This window comes from Phalangium opilio, unplaced genomic scaffold (assembly GCF_054372755.1).
Source record: "Phalangium opilio isolate 3A_F unplaced genomic scaffold, DU_Popi_V2 ptg000022l_1, whole genome shotgun sequence".
Taxonomy (NCBI): Eukaryota; Metazoa; Arthropoda; class Arachnida; order Opiliones; family Phalangiidae; genus Phalangium; species Phalangium opilio.
In genome coordinates, this window is record NW_028324154.1 from 4569633 (window position 1) to 4582714 (window position 13082).

The 13082-nt window shown below is 46.7% G+C and overlaps 28 non-coding genes across 28 annotated transcripts; all 28 read right to left on the reverse strand.

Annotated features, from left to right (window-relative positions):
* Nucleotides 1-12: 12 nt before the first annotated feature.
* Nucleotides 13-84, reverse strand: TRNAC-ACA (transfer RNA cysteine (anticodon ACA)). The gene has a single exon. It is a non-coding gene; the product is annotated as a tRNA-Cys (tRNA).
* A 58-nt stretch (nucleotides 85-142) lies between these two features.
* On the reverse strand, nucleotides 143-214 carry TRNAC-GCA (transfer RNA cysteine (anticodon GCA)). Its single transcript has one exon. It is a non-coding gene; the product is annotated as a tRNA-Cys (tRNA).
* A 793-nt stretch (nucleotides 215-1007) lies between these two features.
* Nucleotides 1008-1079, reverse strand: TRNAC-GCA (transfer RNA cysteine (anticodon GCA)). The gene has a single exon. It is a non-coding gene; the product is annotated as a tRNA-Cys (tRNA).
* A 58-nt stretch (nucleotides 1080-1137) lies between these two features.
* Nucleotides 1138-1209, reverse strand: TRNAC-GCA (transfer RNA cysteine (anticodon GCA)). The gene has a single exon. It is a non-coding gene; the product is annotated as a tRNA-Cys (tRNA).
* Nucleotides 1210-2513: 1304 nt separating this feature from the next.
* Nucleotides 2514-2585, reverse strand: TRNAC-GCA (transfer RNA cysteine (anticodon GCA)). Its single transcript has one exon. It is a non-coding gene; the product is annotated as a tRNA-Cys (tRNA).
* A 58-nt stretch (nucleotides 2586-2643) lies between these two features.
* TRNAC-GCA (transfer RNA cysteine (anticodon GCA)) lies at nucleotides 2644-2715 on the reverse strand. The gene has a single exon. It is a non-coding gene; the product is annotated as a tRNA-Cys (tRNA).
* Nucleotides 2716-3655: 940 nt separating this feature from the next.
* Nucleotides 3656-3727, reverse strand: TRNAC-ACA (transfer RNA cysteine (anticodon ACA)). The gene has a single exon. It is a non-coding gene; the product is annotated as a tRNA-Cys (tRNA).
* Nucleotides 3728-3784: 57 nt separating this feature from the next.
* Nucleotides 3785-3856, reverse strand: TRNAC-ACA (transfer RNA cysteine (anticodon ACA)). The gene has a single exon. It is a non-coding gene; the product is annotated as a tRNA-Cys (tRNA).
* A 58-nt stretch (nucleotides 3857-3914) lies between these two features.
* On the reverse strand, nucleotides 3915-3986 carry TRNAC-GCA (transfer RNA cysteine (anticodon GCA)). Its single transcript has one exon. It is a non-coding gene; the product is annotated as a tRNA-Cys (tRNA).
* Nucleotides 3987-4658: 672 nt separating this feature from the next.
* On the reverse strand, nucleotides 4659-4730 carry TRNAC-GCA (transfer RNA cysteine (anticodon GCA)). Its single transcript has one exon. It is a non-coding gene; the product is annotated as a tRNA-Cys (tRNA).
* Nucleotides 4731-4788: 58 nt separating this feature from the next.
* Nucleotides 4789-4860, reverse strand: TRNAC-GCA (transfer RNA cysteine (anticodon GCA)). Its single transcript has one exon. It is a non-coding gene; the product is annotated as a tRNA-Cys (tRNA).
* A 1070-nt stretch (nucleotides 4861-5930) lies between these two features.
* Nucleotides 5931-6002, reverse strand: TRNAC-ACA (transfer RNA cysteine (anticodon ACA)). The gene has a single exon. It is a non-coding gene; the product is annotated as a tRNA-Cys (tRNA).
* Nucleotides 6003-6059: 57 nt separating this feature from the next.
* On the reverse strand, nucleotides 6060-6131 carry TRNAC-ACA (transfer RNA cysteine (anticodon ACA)). Its single transcript has one exon. It is a non-coding gene; the product is annotated as a tRNA-Cys (tRNA).
* Nucleotides 6132-6189: 58 nt separating this feature from the next.
* TRNAC-GCA (transfer RNA cysteine (anticodon GCA)) lies at nucleotides 6190-6261 on the reverse strand. The gene has a single exon. It is a non-coding gene; the product is annotated as a tRNA-Cys (tRNA).
* Nucleotides 6262-6933: 672 nt separating this feature from the next.
* TRNAC-GCA (transfer RNA cysteine (anticodon GCA)) lies at nucleotides 6934-7005 on the reverse strand. The gene has a single exon. It is a non-coding gene; the product is annotated as a tRNA-Cys (tRNA).
* Nucleotides 7006-7063: 58 nt separating this feature from the next.
* TRNAC-GCA (transfer RNA cysteine (anticodon GCA)) lies at nucleotides 7064-7135 on the reverse strand. The gene has a single exon. It is a non-coding gene; the product is annotated as a tRNA-Cys (tRNA).
* A 690-nt stretch (nucleotides 7136-7825) lies between these two features.
* TRNAC-GCA (transfer RNA cysteine (anticodon GCA)) lies at nucleotides 7826-7897 on the reverse strand. The gene has a single exon. It is a non-coding gene; the product is annotated as a tRNA-Cys (tRNA).
* A 58-nt stretch (nucleotides 7898-7955) lies between these two features.
* TRNAC-GCA (transfer RNA cysteine (anticodon GCA)) lies at nucleotides 7956-8027 on the reverse strand. Its single transcript has one exon. It is a non-coding gene; the product is annotated as a tRNA-Cys (tRNA).
* A 678-nt stretch (nucleotides 8028-8705) lies between these two features.
* Nucleotides 8706-8777, reverse strand: TRNAC-GCA (transfer RNA cysteine (anticodon GCA)). Its single transcript has one exon. It is a non-coding gene; the product is annotated as a tRNA-Cys (tRNA).
* Nucleotides 8778-9086: 309 nt separating this feature from the next.
* Nucleotides 9087-9158, reverse strand: TRNAC-GCA (transfer RNA cysteine (anticodon GCA)). Its single transcript has one exon. It is a non-coding gene; the product is annotated as a tRNA-Cys (tRNA).
* Nucleotides 9159-9216: 58 nt separating this feature from the next.
* TRNAC-GCA (transfer RNA cysteine (anticodon GCA)) lies at nucleotides 9217-9288 on the reverse strand. The gene has a single exon. It is a non-coding gene; the product is annotated as a tRNA-Cys (tRNA).
* Nucleotides 9289-10205: 917 nt separating this feature from the next.
* On the reverse strand, nucleotides 10206-10277 carry TRNAC-GCA (transfer RNA cysteine (anticodon GCA)). Its single transcript has one exon. It is a non-coding gene; the product is annotated as a tRNA-Cys (tRNA).
* A 58-nt stretch (nucleotides 10278-10335) lies between these two features.
* TRNAC-GCA (transfer RNA cysteine (anticodon GCA)) lies at nucleotides 10336-10407 on the reverse strand. The gene has a single exon. It is a non-coding gene; the product is annotated as a tRNA-Cys (tRNA).
* An 819-nt stretch (nucleotides 10408-11226) lies between these two features.
* Nucleotides 11227-11298, reverse strand: TRNAC-GCA (transfer RNA cysteine (anticodon GCA)). Its single transcript has one exon. It is a non-coding gene; the product is annotated as a tRNA-Cys (tRNA).
* Nucleotides 11299-11988: 690 nt separating this feature from the next.
* TRNAC-GCA (transfer RNA cysteine (anticodon GCA)) lies at nucleotides 11989-12060 on the reverse strand. The gene has a single exon. It is a non-coding gene; the product is annotated as a tRNA-Cys (tRNA).
* Nucleotides 12061-12118: 58 nt separating this feature from the next.
* TRNAC-GCA (transfer RNA cysteine (anticodon GCA)) lies at nucleotides 12119-12190 on the reverse strand. The gene has a single exon. It is a non-coding gene; the product is annotated as a tRNA-Cys (tRNA).
* Nucleotides 12191-12750: 560 nt separating this feature from the next.
* Nucleotides 12751-12822, reverse strand: TRNAC-ACA (transfer RNA cysteine (anticodon ACA)). Its single transcript has one exon. It is a non-coding gene; the product is annotated as a tRNA-Cys (tRNA).
* A 179-nt stretch (nucleotides 12823-13001) lies between these two features.
* On the reverse strand, nucleotides 13002-13073 carry TRNAC-GCA (transfer RNA cysteine (anticodon GCA)). The gene has a single exon. It is a non-coding gene; the product is annotated as a tRNA-Cys (tRNA).
* Between the last annotated feature and the right edge of the window lie 9 nt (nucleotides 13074-13082).

The following is a 13082-nucleotide window of genomic DNA, read 5'->3' on the forward strand; positions in this document are numbered from 1 at the left end:
CAGTGCTGTTACAGGGGGAACTCGGGTTTGAACCAAGGACCTCTCGATCTGTAGTCGAATGCTCTACCACTGAGCTCTTCCCCCTTGTTCAGAGCCGTAATGTCGATTTAACTAAAATAAACGGAATAATCCGTGCTGTTACAGGGGGAACTCGGGTTTGAACCAAGGACCTCTCGATCTGCAGTCGAATGCTCTACCACTGAGCTATTCCCCCTTGTTCAAGGCCGTAATGTCGATTTAACTAAAATAAACGGAATGATCCGTGCTGTTACAGGGGGAACTCGGGTTTGAACCAAGGACCTCTCGATCTTCAGTCGAATGCGAGTCATCCCTCCTTGTTCCTAGCCGTAATGTCGATTTAACTAAAATAAAGGGGATAATCCGTGCTGTTACAGGGGGAACTCGGGATTGAACCAAGGACCTCTCGATCTGCAGTCGAATGCGAGTTATTCCTCCTTGTTCCTAGCCGTAATGTCGATTTAACTAAAATAAACGGAATGATCCGTGCTGTTACAGGGGGAACTCGGGTTTGAACCAAGGACCTCTCGATCTGCAGTCGAATGCGAGTTATCTCTCCTTGTTCCTAGCCGTAATGTCGATTTAACTAAAATAATTGGAATGATCCGTGCTGTTAAGGGGGGAACTCGGGTTTAAACCCAGAACCTCTCGATCTGCAGTCGAATGCGAGCTATCCCTCCTTGTTCCTAGCCGTAATGTCGATTTAACTAAAATAAACGGAATAATCCGTGCTGTTACAGGGGGAACTCGGGTTTGAATCAAGGACCTCTCGATCTGCAGTCAAATGCGATACCACTGAGCTATTCCCCCTTGTTCAAGGCCGTAATGTCGATTTACCTAAAATAAACGGAATGATCCGTGCTGTTACAGGGGGAACTCGGGTTTGAACCAAGGACCTCTCGATCTACAGTCGAATGCGAGTTATCCCTCCTTGTTCCTAGCCGTAATGTCGATTTAACTAAAATAAAGGGAATAATCCGTGCTGTTACAGGGGGAACTCGGGTTTGAACCAAGGACCTCTCGATCTGCAGTCGAATGCTCTACCACTGAGCTATTCCCCCTTGTTCAAGGCCGTAATGTCGATTTAACTAAAATAAACGGAATGATCCGTGCTGTTACAGGGGGAACTCGGGTTTGAACCAAGGACCTCTCGATCTGCAGTCGAATGCTCTACCACTAAGCTATTCCCCCTTGTTCAAGGCCGTAATGTCGATTTAACTAAAATAAACGGAATGATCCGTGCTGTTACAGGGGGAAATCGGGTTTGAACCAAGGACCTCTCGATCTGCAGTCGAATGCTCTACCACTGAGCTATTCCCCCTTGTTCAAGGGCGTAATGTCGATTTAACTAAAATAAACGGAATGATCCGTGCTGTTAAGGGGGGAACTCGGGTTTAAACCCAGAACCTCTCGATCTGCAGTCGAATGCGAGCTATCCCTCCTTGTTCCTAGCCGTAATGTCGATTTAACTAAAATAAACGGAGTAATCCGTGCTGTTACAGGGGGAACTCGGGTTTGAACCAAGGACCTCTCGATCTGCAGTCGAATGCGATACCACTGAGCTATTCCCCCATGGTCAAGGCCGTAATGTCGATTTACCTAAAATAAACGGAATGATCCGTGCTGTTTCAGGGGGATTTCGGGTTTGAACCAAGGACCTTTCAATCTGCAGTCGAATGCTCTACCACTAAGCTATTCCCCCTTGTTCAAGGCCGTAATGTCGATTTAACTAAAATAAACGGAATGATCCGTGCTGTTACAAGGGGAACTCGGGTTTGAACCTAGGACCTCTCGATCTTCAGTCGAATGCGAGTCATCCCTCCTTGTTCCTAGCCGTAATGTCGATTTAACTAAAATAAAGGGGATAATCCGTGCTGTTACAGGGGGAACTCGGGATTGAACCAAGGACCTCTCGATCTGCAGTCGAATGCGAGTTATTCCTCCTTGTTCCTAGCCGTAATGTCGATTTAACTAAAATAAACGGAATGATCCGTGCTGTTACAGGGGGAACTCGGGTTTGAACCAAGGACCTCTCGATCTGCAGTCGAATGCGAGTTATCTCTCCTTGTTCCTAGCCGTAATGTCGATTTAACTAAAATAATTGGAATGATCCGTGCTGTTAAGGGGGGAACTCGGGTTTAAACCCAGAACCTCTCGATCTGCAGTCGAATGCGAGCTATCCCTCCTTGTTCCTAGCCGTAATGTCGATTTAACTAAAATAAACGGAATAATCCGTGCTGTTACAGGGGGAACTCGGGTTTGAATCAAGGACCTCTCGATCTGCAGTCAAATGCGATACCACTGAGCTATTCCCCCTTGTTCAAGGCCGTAATGTCGATTTACCTAAAATAAACGGAATGATCCGTGCTGTTACAGGGGGAACTCGGGTTTGAACCAAGGACCTCTCGATCTACAGTCGAATGCGAGTTATCCCTCCTTGTTCCTAGCCGTAATGTCGATTTAACTAAAATAAAGGGAATAATCCGTGCTGTTACAGGGGGAACTCGGGTTTGAACCAAGGACCTCTCGATCTGCAGTCGAATGCTCTACCACTGAGCTATTCCCCCTTGTTCAAGGCCGTAATGTCGATTTAACTAAAATAAACGGAATGATCCGTGCTGTTACAGGGGGAACTCGGGTTTGAACCAAGGACCTCTCGATCTGCAGTCGAATGCTCTACCACTAAGCTATTCCCCCTTGTTCAAGGCCGTAATGTCGATTTAACTAAAATAAACGGAATGATCCGTGCTGTTACAGGAGGAAATCGGGTTTGAACCAAGGACCTCTCGATCTGCAGTCGAATGCTCTACCACTGAGCTATTCCCCCTTGTTCAAGGGCGTAATGTCGATTTAACTAAAATAAACGGAATGATCCGTGCTGTTAAGGGGGGAACTCGGGTTTAAACCCAGAACCTCTCGATCTGCAGTCGAATGCGAGCTATCCCTCCTTGTTCCTAGCCGTAATGTCGATTTAACTAAAATAAACGGAGTAATCCGTGCTGTTACAGGGGGAACTCGGGTTTGAACCAAGGACCTCTCGATCTGCAGTCGAATGCGATACCACTGAGCTATTCCCCCATGGTCAAGGCCGTAATGTCGATTTACCTAAAATAAACGGAATGATCCGTGCTGTTTCAGGGGGAGTTCGGGTTTGAACCAAGGACCTTTCAATCTGCAGTCGAATGCTCTACCACTAAGCTATTCCCCCTTGTTCAAGGCCGTAATGTCGATTTAACTAAAATAAACGGAATGATCCGTGCTGTTACAAGGGGAACTCGGGTTTGAACCTAGGACCTCTCGATCTGCAGTCGAATGCTCTACCACTGAGCTATCCCCCTTGTTCATAGCCTTAATGTCGATTTAAATAAAATAAACGGAATGATCCGTGCTGTTACAGGGGGATCTCGGGTTTGAACCAAGGACCTCTCGATCTGCAGTCGAATGCGAGTTATCCCTCCTTGTTCCTAGCCGTAATGTCGATTTAACTAAAATAAAGGGAATAATCCGTGCTGTTACAGGGGGAACTCGGGTTTGAACCAAGGACCTCTCGATCTGCAGTCGAATGCGAGTTATCCCTCCTTGTTCCTAGCCGTAATGTCGATTTAACTAAAATAAACGGAATGATCCGTGCTGTTACAGGGGGAACTCGGGTTTGAACCAAGGACCTCTCGATCTGTAGTCGAATGCTCTACCACTGAGCTATCCCCCTTGTTCCTAGCCGTAATGTCGATTTAACTAAAATAAAAGGAATGATCAGTGCTGTTACAGGGGGAACTCTGGTTTGAACCAAGGACCTCTCGATCTGTAGTCGAATGCTCTACCACTGAGCTCTTCCCCCTTGTTCAGAGCCGTAATGTCGATTTAACTAAAATAAACGGAATAATCCGTGCTGTTACAGGGGGAACTCGGGTTTGAACCAAGGACCTCTCGATCTGCAGTCGAATGCTCTACCACTGAGCTATTCCCCCTTGTTCAAGGCCGTAATGTCGATTTAACTAAAATAAACGGAATGATCCGTGCTGTTACAGGGGGAACTCGGGTTTGAACCAAGGACCTCTCGATCTTCAGTCGAATGCGAGTCATCCCTCCTTGTTCCTAGCCGTAATGTCGATTTAACTAAAATAAAGGGAATAATCCGTGCTGTTACAGGGGGAACTCGGGATTGAACCAAGGACCTCTCGATCTGCAGTCGAATGCGAGTTATTCCTCCTTGTTCCTAGCCGTAATGTCGATTTAACTAAAATAATTGGAATGATCCGTGCTGTTAAGGGGGGAACTCGGGTTTAAACCCAGAACCTCTCGATCTGCAGTCGAATGCGAGCTATCCCTCCTTGTTCCTAGCCGTAATGTCGATTTAACTAAAATAAACGGAATAATCCGTGCTGTTACAGGGGGAACTCGGGTTTGAATCAAGGACCTCTCGATCTGCAGTCAAATGCGATACCACTGAGCTATTCCCCCTTGTTCAAGGCCGTAATGTCGATTTACCTAAAATAAACGGAATGATCCGTGCTGTTACAGGGGGAACTCGGGTTTGAACCAAGGACCTCTCGATCTACAGTCGAATGCGAGTTATCCCTCCTTGTTCCTAGCCGTAATGTCGATTTAACTAAAATAAAGGGAATAATCCGTGCTGTTACAGGGGGAACTCGGGTTTGAACCAAGGACCTCTCGATCTGCAGTCGAATGCTCTACCACTGAGCTATTCCCCCTTGTTCAAGGCCGTAATGTCGATTTAACTAAAATAAACGGAATGATCCGTGCTGTTACAGGGGGAACTCGGGTTTGAACCAAGGACCTCTCGATCTGCAGTCGAATGCTCTACCACTAAGCTATTCCCCCTTGTTCAAGGCCGTAATGTCGATTTAACTAAAATAAACGGAATGATCCGTGCTGTTACAGGGGGAAATCGGGTTTGAACCAAGGACCTCTCGATCTGCAGTCGAATGCTCTACCACTAAGCTATTCCCCCTTGTTCAAGGCCGTAATGTCGATTTAACTAAAATAAACGGAATGATCCGTGCTGTTACAGGGGGAAATCGGGTTTGAACCAAGGACCTCTCGATCTGCAGTCGAATGCTCTACCACTGAGCTATTCCCCCTTGTTCAAGGGCGTAATGTCGATTTAACTAAAATAAACGGAATGATCCGTGCTGTTAAGGGGGGAACTCGGGTTTAAACCCAGAACCTCTCGATCTGCAGTCGAATGCGAGCTATCCCTCCTTGTTCCTAGCCGTAATGTCGATTTAACTAAAATAAACGGAGTAATCCGTGCTGTTACAGGGGGAACTCGGGTTTGAACCAAGGACCTCTCGATCTGCAGTCGAATGCGATACCACTGAGCTATTCCCCCATGGTCAAGGCCGTAATGTCGATTTACCTAAAATAAACGGAATGATCCGTGCTGTTTCAGGGGGAGTTCGGGTTTGAACCAAGGACCTTTCAATCTGCAGTCGAATGCTCTACCACTAAGCTATTCCCCCTTGTTCAAGGCCGTAATGTCGATTTAACTAAAATAAACGGAATGATCCGTGCTGTTACAAGGGGAACTCGGGTTTGAACCTAGGACCTCTCGATCTGCAGTCGAATGCTCTACCACTGAGCTATCCCCCTTGTTCATAGCCTTAATGTCGATTTAAATAAAATAAACGGAATGATCCGTGCTGTTACAGGGGGAACTCGGGTTTGAACCAAGGACCTCTCGATCTGCAGTCGAATGCGAGTTATCCCTCCTTGTTCCTAGCCGTAATGTCGATTTAACTAAAATAAAGGGAATAATCCGTGCTGTTACAGGGGGAACTCGGGTTTGAACCAAGGACCTCTCGATCTGCAGTCGAATGCGAGTTATCCCTCCTTGTTCCTAGCCGTAATGTCGATTTAACTAAAATAAACGGAATGATCCGTGCTGTTACAGGGGGAACTCGGGTTTGAACCAAGGACCTCTCGATCTGTAGTCGAATGCTCTACCACTGAGCTATCCCCCTTGTTCCTAGCCGTAATGTCGATTTAACTAAAATAAAAGGAATGATCAGTGCTGTTACAGGGGGAACTCTGGTTTGAACCAAGGACCTCTCGATCTGTAGTCGAATGCTCTACCACTGAGCTCTTCCCCCTTGTTCAGAGCCGTAATGTCGATTTAACTAAAATAAACGGAATAATCCGTGCTGTTACAGGGGGAACTCGGGTTTGAACCAAGGACCTCTCGATCTGCAGTCGAATGCTCTACCACTGAGCTATTCCCCCTTGTTCAAGGCCGTAATGTCGATTTAACTAAAATAAACGGAATGATCCGTGCTGTTACAGGGGGAACTCGGGTTTGAACCAAGGACCTCTCGATCTTCAGTCGAATGCGAGTCATCCCTCCTTGTTCCTAGCCGTAATGTCGATTTAACTAAAATAAAGGGAATAATCCGTGCTGTTACAGGGGGAACTCGGGATTGAACCAAGGACCTCTCGATCTGCAGTCGAATGCGAGTTATTCCTCCTTGTTCCTAGCCGTAATGTCGATTTAACTAAAATAATTGGAATGATCCGTGCTGTTAAGGGGGGAACTCGGGTTTAAACCCAGAACCTCTCGATCTGCAGTCGAATGCGAGCTATCCCTCCTTGTTCCTAGCCGTAATGTCGATTTAACTAAAATAAACGGAATAATCCGTGCTGTTACAGGGGGAACTCGGGTTTGAATCAAGGACCTCTCGATCTGCAGTCAAATGCGATACCACTGAGCTATTCCCCCTTGTTCAAGGCCGTAATGTCGATTTACCTAAAATAAACGGAATGATCCGTGCTGTTACAGGGGGAACTCGGGTTTGAACCAAGGACCTCTCGATCTACAGTCGAATGCGAGTTATCCCTCCTTGTTCCTAGCCGTAATGTCGATTTAACTAAAATAAAGGGAATAATCCGTGCTGTTACAGGGGGAACTCGGGTTTGAACCAAGGACCTCTCGATCTGCAGTCGAATGCTCTACCACTGAGCTATTCCCCCTTGTTCAAGGCCGTAATGTCGATTTAACTAAAATAAACGGAATGATCCGTGCTGTTACAGGGGGAACTCGGGTTTGAACCAAGGACCTCTCGATCTGCAGTCGAATGCTCTACCACTAAGCTATTCCCCCTTGTTCAAGGCCGTAATGTCGATTTAACTAAAATAAACGGAATGATCCGTGCTGTTACAGGGGGAAATCGGGTTTGAACCAAGGACCTCTCGATCTGCAGTCGAATGCTCTACCACTGAGCTATTCCCCCTTGTTCAAGGTCGTAATGTCGATTTAACTAAAATAAACGGAATGATCCGTGCTGTTTAGGGGGGAACTCGGGTTTAAACCCAGAACCTCTCGATCTGCAGTCGAATGCGAGCTATCCCTCCTTGTTCCTAGCCGTAATGTCGATTTAACTAAAATAAACGGAGTAATCCGTGCTGTTACAGGGGGAACTCGGGTTTGAACCAAGGACCTCTCGATCTGCAGTCGAATGCGATACCACTGAGCTATTCCCCCTTGTTCAAGGCCGTAATGTCGATTTACCTAAAATAAACGGAATGATCCGTGCTGTTACAGGGGGAGTTCGGGTTTGAACCAAGGACCTTTCAATCTGCAGTCGAATGCTCTACCACTAAGCTATTCCCCCTTGTTCAAGGCCGTAATGTCGATTTAACTAAAATAAACGGAATGATCCGTGCTGTTACAGGGGGAACTCGGGCTTGGACCAAGGACCTCTCGATCTACAGTCGAATGCGAGTTATCCCTCCTTGTTCCTAGCCGTAATGTCGATTTAACTAAAATAAAGGGAATAATCCGTGCTGTTACAGGGGGAACTCGGGTTTGAACCAAGGACCTCTCGATCTGCAGTCGAATGCTCTACCACTGAGCTATTCCCCCTTGTTCAAGGCCGTAATGTCGATTTAACTAAAATAAACGGAATGATCCGTGCTGTTACAGGGGGAACTCGGGTTTGAACCAAGGACCTCTCGATCTGCAGTCGAATGCTCTACCACTAAGCTATTCCCCCTTGTTCAAGGCCGTAATGTCGATTTAACTAAAATAAACGGAATGATCCGTGCTGTTACAGGGGGAAATCGGGTTTGAACCAAGGACCTCTCGATCTGCAGTCGAATGCTCTACCACTGAGCTATTCCCCCTTGTTCAAGGCCGTAATGTCGATTTAACTAAAATAAACGGAATGATCCGTGCTGTTACAGGGGGAGTTCGGGTTTGAACCAAGGACCTTTCAATCTGCAGTCGAATGCGAGCTATCCCTCCTTGTTCCTAGCCGTAATGTCGATTTAACTAAAATAAACGGAGTAATCCGTGCTGTTACAGGGGGAACTCGGGTTTGAACCAAGGACCTCTCGATCTGCAGTCGAATGCGATACCACTGAGCTATTCCCCCTTGTTCAAGGCCGTAATGTCGTTTTACCTAAAATAAACGGAATGATCCGTGCTGTTACAGGGGGAGTTCGGGTTTGAACCAAGGACCTTTCAATCTGCAGTCGAATGCGAGCTATCCCTCCTTGTTCCTAGCCGTAATGTCGATTTAACTAAAATAAAGGGAATAATCCGTGCTGTTACAGGGGGAACCAAGGACCTCTCGACCTGCAGTCGAATGCTCTACCACTGAGCTATTCCCCCTTGTTCAAGGCCGTAATGTCGATTTAACTAAAATAAACGGAATGATCCGTGCTGTTACAGGGGGAACTCGGGTTTGAACCAAGAACCTCTCGATCTGCAGTCGAATGCTCTACCACTAAGCTATTCCCCCTTGTTCAAGGCCGTAATGTCGATTTAACTAAAATAAACGGAATGATCCGTGCTGTTACAGGGGGAAATCGGGTTTGAACCAAGGACCTCTCGATCTGCAGTCGAATGCTCTACCACTGAGCTATTCCTCCATGTTCAAGGCCGTAATGTCGATTTAACTAAAATAAACGGAATGATCCGTGCTGTTACAGGGGGAACTCGGGTTTGAACCAAGGACCTCTCGATCTGCAGTCGAATGCGAGTTATCCCTCCTTGTTCCTAGCCGTAATGTCGATTTAACTAAAATAAAGGGAATAATCCGTGCTGTTACAGGGGGAACTCGGGTTTGAACCAAGGACCTCTCGATCTGCAGTCGAATGCTCTACCACTGAGCTATTCCCCCTTGTTCAAGGCCGTAATGTCGATTTATCTAAAATAAACGGAATTATCCGTGCTGTTACAGGGGGAACTCGGGTTTGAACCAAGGACCTCTCGATCTGCAGTCGAATGCTCTACCACTAAGCTATTCCCCCTTGTTCAAGGCCGTAATGTCGATTTAACTAAAATAAACGGAATGATCCGTGCTGTTACAGGGGGAAATCGGGTTTGAACCAAGGACCTCTCGATCTGCAGTCGAATGCTCTACCACTGAGCTATTCCCCCTTGTTCAAGGCCGTAATGTCGATTTAACTAAAATAAACGGAATGATCCGTGCTGTTAAGGGGGGAACTCGGGTTTAAACCCAGAACCTCTCGATCTGCAGTCGAATGCGAGCTATCCCTCCTTGTTCCTAGCCGTAATGTCGATTTAACTAAAATAAAGGGAATAATCCGTGCTGTTACAGGGGGAACCAAGGACCTCTCGATCTGCAGTCAAATGCTCTACCACTGAGCTATTCCCCCTTGTTCAAGGCCGTAATGTCGATTTAACTAAAATAAACGGAATGATCCGTGCTGTTACAGGGGGAACTCGGGTTTGAACCAAGGACCTCTCGATCCACAGTCGAATGCGAGTTATCCCTCCTTGTTCCTAGCCGTAATGTCGATTTAACTAAAATAAAGGGAATAATCCGCGCTGTTACAGGGGGAACCAAGGACCTCTCGACCTGCAGTCGAATGCTCTACCACTGAGCTATTCCCCCTTGTTCAAGGCCGTAATGTCGATTTAACTAAAATAAACGGAATGATCCGTGCTGTTACAGGGGGAAATCGGGTTTGAACCAAGGACCTCTCGATCTGCAGTCGAATGCTCTACCACTGAGCTATTCCTCCATGTTCAAGGCCGTAATGTCGATTTAACTAAAATAAACGGAATGATCCGTGCTGTTACAGGGGGAACTCGGGTTTGAACCAAGGACCTCTCGATCTGCAGTCGAATGCGAGTTATCCCTCCTTGTTCCTAGCCGTAATGTCGATTTAACTAAAATAAAGGGAATAATCCGTGCTGTTACAGGGGGAACTCGGGTTTGAACCAAGGACCTCTCGATCTGCAGTCGAATGCTCTACCACTGAGCTATTCCCCCTTGTTCAAGGCCGTAATGTCGATTTAACTAAAATAAACGGAATGATCCGTGCTGTTACAGGGGGAACTCGGGTTTGAACCAAGGACCTCTCGATCTGCAGTCGAATGCTCTACCACTAAGCTATTCCCCCTTGTTCAAGGCCGTAATGTCGATTTAACTAAAATAAACGGAATGATCCGTGCTGTTACAGGGGATAATCGGGTTTGAACCAAGGACCTCTCGATCTGCAGTCGAATGCTCTACCACTGAGCTATTCCCCCTTGTTCAAGGCCGTAATGTCGATTTAACTAAAATAAACGGAATGATCCGTGCTGTTAAGGGGGGAACTCGGGTTTAAACCCAGAACCTCTCGATCTGCAGTCGAATGCGAGCTATCCCTCCTTGTTCCTAGCCGTAATGTCGATTTAACTAAAATAAACGAAGTAATCCGTGCTGTTACAGGGGGAACTCGGGTTTGAACCAAGGACCTCTCGATCTGCAGTCGAATGCGATACCACTGAGCTATTCCCCCTTGTTCAAGGCCGTAATGTCGATTTACCTAAAATAAACGGAATGATCCGTGCTGTTACAGGGGGAACTCGGGTTTGAACCAAGGACCTTTCAATCTGCAGTCGAATGCTCTACCACTAAGCTATTCCCCTTGTTCAAGGCCGTAATGTCGATTTAACTAAAATAAACGGAATGATCCGTGCTGTTACAGGGGGAACTCGGGCTTGAACCAAGGACCTCTCGATCTACAGTCGAATGCGAGTTATCCCTCCTTGTTCCTAGCCGTAATGTCGATTTAACTAAAATAAAGGGAATAATCCGTGCTGTTACAGGGGGAATTCGGGTTTGAACCAAGGACCTCTCGATCTGCAGTCGAATGCTCTACCACTGAGCTATTCCCCCTTGTTCAAGGCCGTAATGTCGATTTAACTAAAATAAACGGAATGATCCGTGCTGTTACAGGGGGAACTCGGGTTTGAACCAAGGACCTCTCGATCTGCAGTCGAATGCTCTACCACTAAGCTATTCCCCCTTGTTCAAGGCCGTAATGTCGATTTAACTAAAATAAACGGAATGATCCGTGCTGTTACAGGGGGAAATCGGGTTTGAACCAAGGACCTCTCGATCTGCAGTCGAATGCTCTACCACTGAGCTATTCCCCCTTGTTCAAGGCCGTAATGTCGATTTAACTAAAATAAACGGAATGATCCGTGCTGTTAAGGGGGGAACTCGGGTTTAAACCCAGAACCTCTCGATCTGCAGTCGAATGCGAGCTATCCCTCCTTGTTCCTAGCCGTAATGTCAATTTAACTAAAATAAACGGAGTAATCCGTGCTGTTACAGGGGGAACTCGGGTTTGAACCAAGGACCTCTCGATCTGCAGTCGAATGCGATACCACTGAGCTATTCCCCCTTGGTCAAGGCCGTAATGTCGATTTACCTAAAATAAACGGAATGATCCGTGCTGTTTCAGGGGGAGTTCGGGTTTGAACCAAGGACCTTTCAATCTGCAGTCGAATGCTCTACCACTAAGCTATTCCCCCTTGTTCAAGGCCGTTCTGTCGATTTAACTAAAATAAACGGAATGATCCGTGCTGTTACAGGGGGAACTCGGGCTTGAACCAAGGACCTCTCGATCTACAGTCGAATGCGAGTTATCCCTCCTTGTTCCTAGCCGTAATGTCGATTTAACTAAAATAAAGGGAATAATCCGTGCTGTTACAGGGGGAACTCGGGTTTGAACCAAGGACCTCTCGATCTGCAGTCGAATGCTCTACCACTGAGCTATTCCCCCTTGTTCAAGGCCGTAATGTCGATTTAACTAAAATAAACGGAATGATCCGTGCTGTTACAGGGGGAACTCGGGTTTGAACCAAGGACCTCTCGATCTGCAGTCGAATGCTCTACCACTAAGCTATTCCCCCTTGTTCAAGGCCGTAATGTCGATTTAACTAAAATAAACGGAATGATCCGTGCTGTTACAGGGGGAAATCGGGTTTGAACCAAGGACCTCTCGATCTGCAGTCGAATGCTCTACCACTGAGCTATTCCCCCTTGTTCAAGGCCGTAATGTCGATTTAACTAAAATAAACGGAATGATCCGTGCTGTTACAGGGGGAGTTCGGGTTTGAACCAAGGACCTTTCAATCTGCAGTCGAATGCGAGCTATCCCTCCTTGTTCCTAGCCGTAATGTCGATTTAACTAAAATAAACGGAGTAATCCGTGCTGTTACAGGGGGAACTCGGGTTTGAACCAAGGACCTCTCGATCTGCAGTCGAATGCGATACCACTGAGCTATTCCCCCTTGTTCAAGGCCGTAATGTCGTTTTACCTAAAATAAACGGAATGATCCGTGCTGTTACAGGGGGAGTTCGGGTTTGAACCAAGGACCTTTCAATCTGCAGTCGAATGCGAGCTATCCCTCCTTGTTCCTAGCCGTAATGTCGATTTAACTAAAATAAAAGGAATGATCAGTGCTGTTACAGGGGAAACTCGGGTTTGAACCAAGGACCTCTCGATCTGTAGTCGAATGCTCTACCACTGAGCTCTTCCCCCTTGTTCAGAGCCGTAATGTCGATTTAACTAAAATAAACGGAATGATCCGTGCTGTTACAGGGGGAACTCGGGTTTGAACCAAGGACCTTTCGATCTGCAGTCGAATGCGAGCTATCCCTCCTTGTTCCTAGCAGTAATGTCGATTTAACTAAAATAAACGGAATAATTCGTGCTGTTACAGGGGGAACTCGGGTTTGAACCAAGGACCTCTCGATCTGCAGTCGAATGCTCTACCACTGAGCTATTCCCCCTTGTTCAAG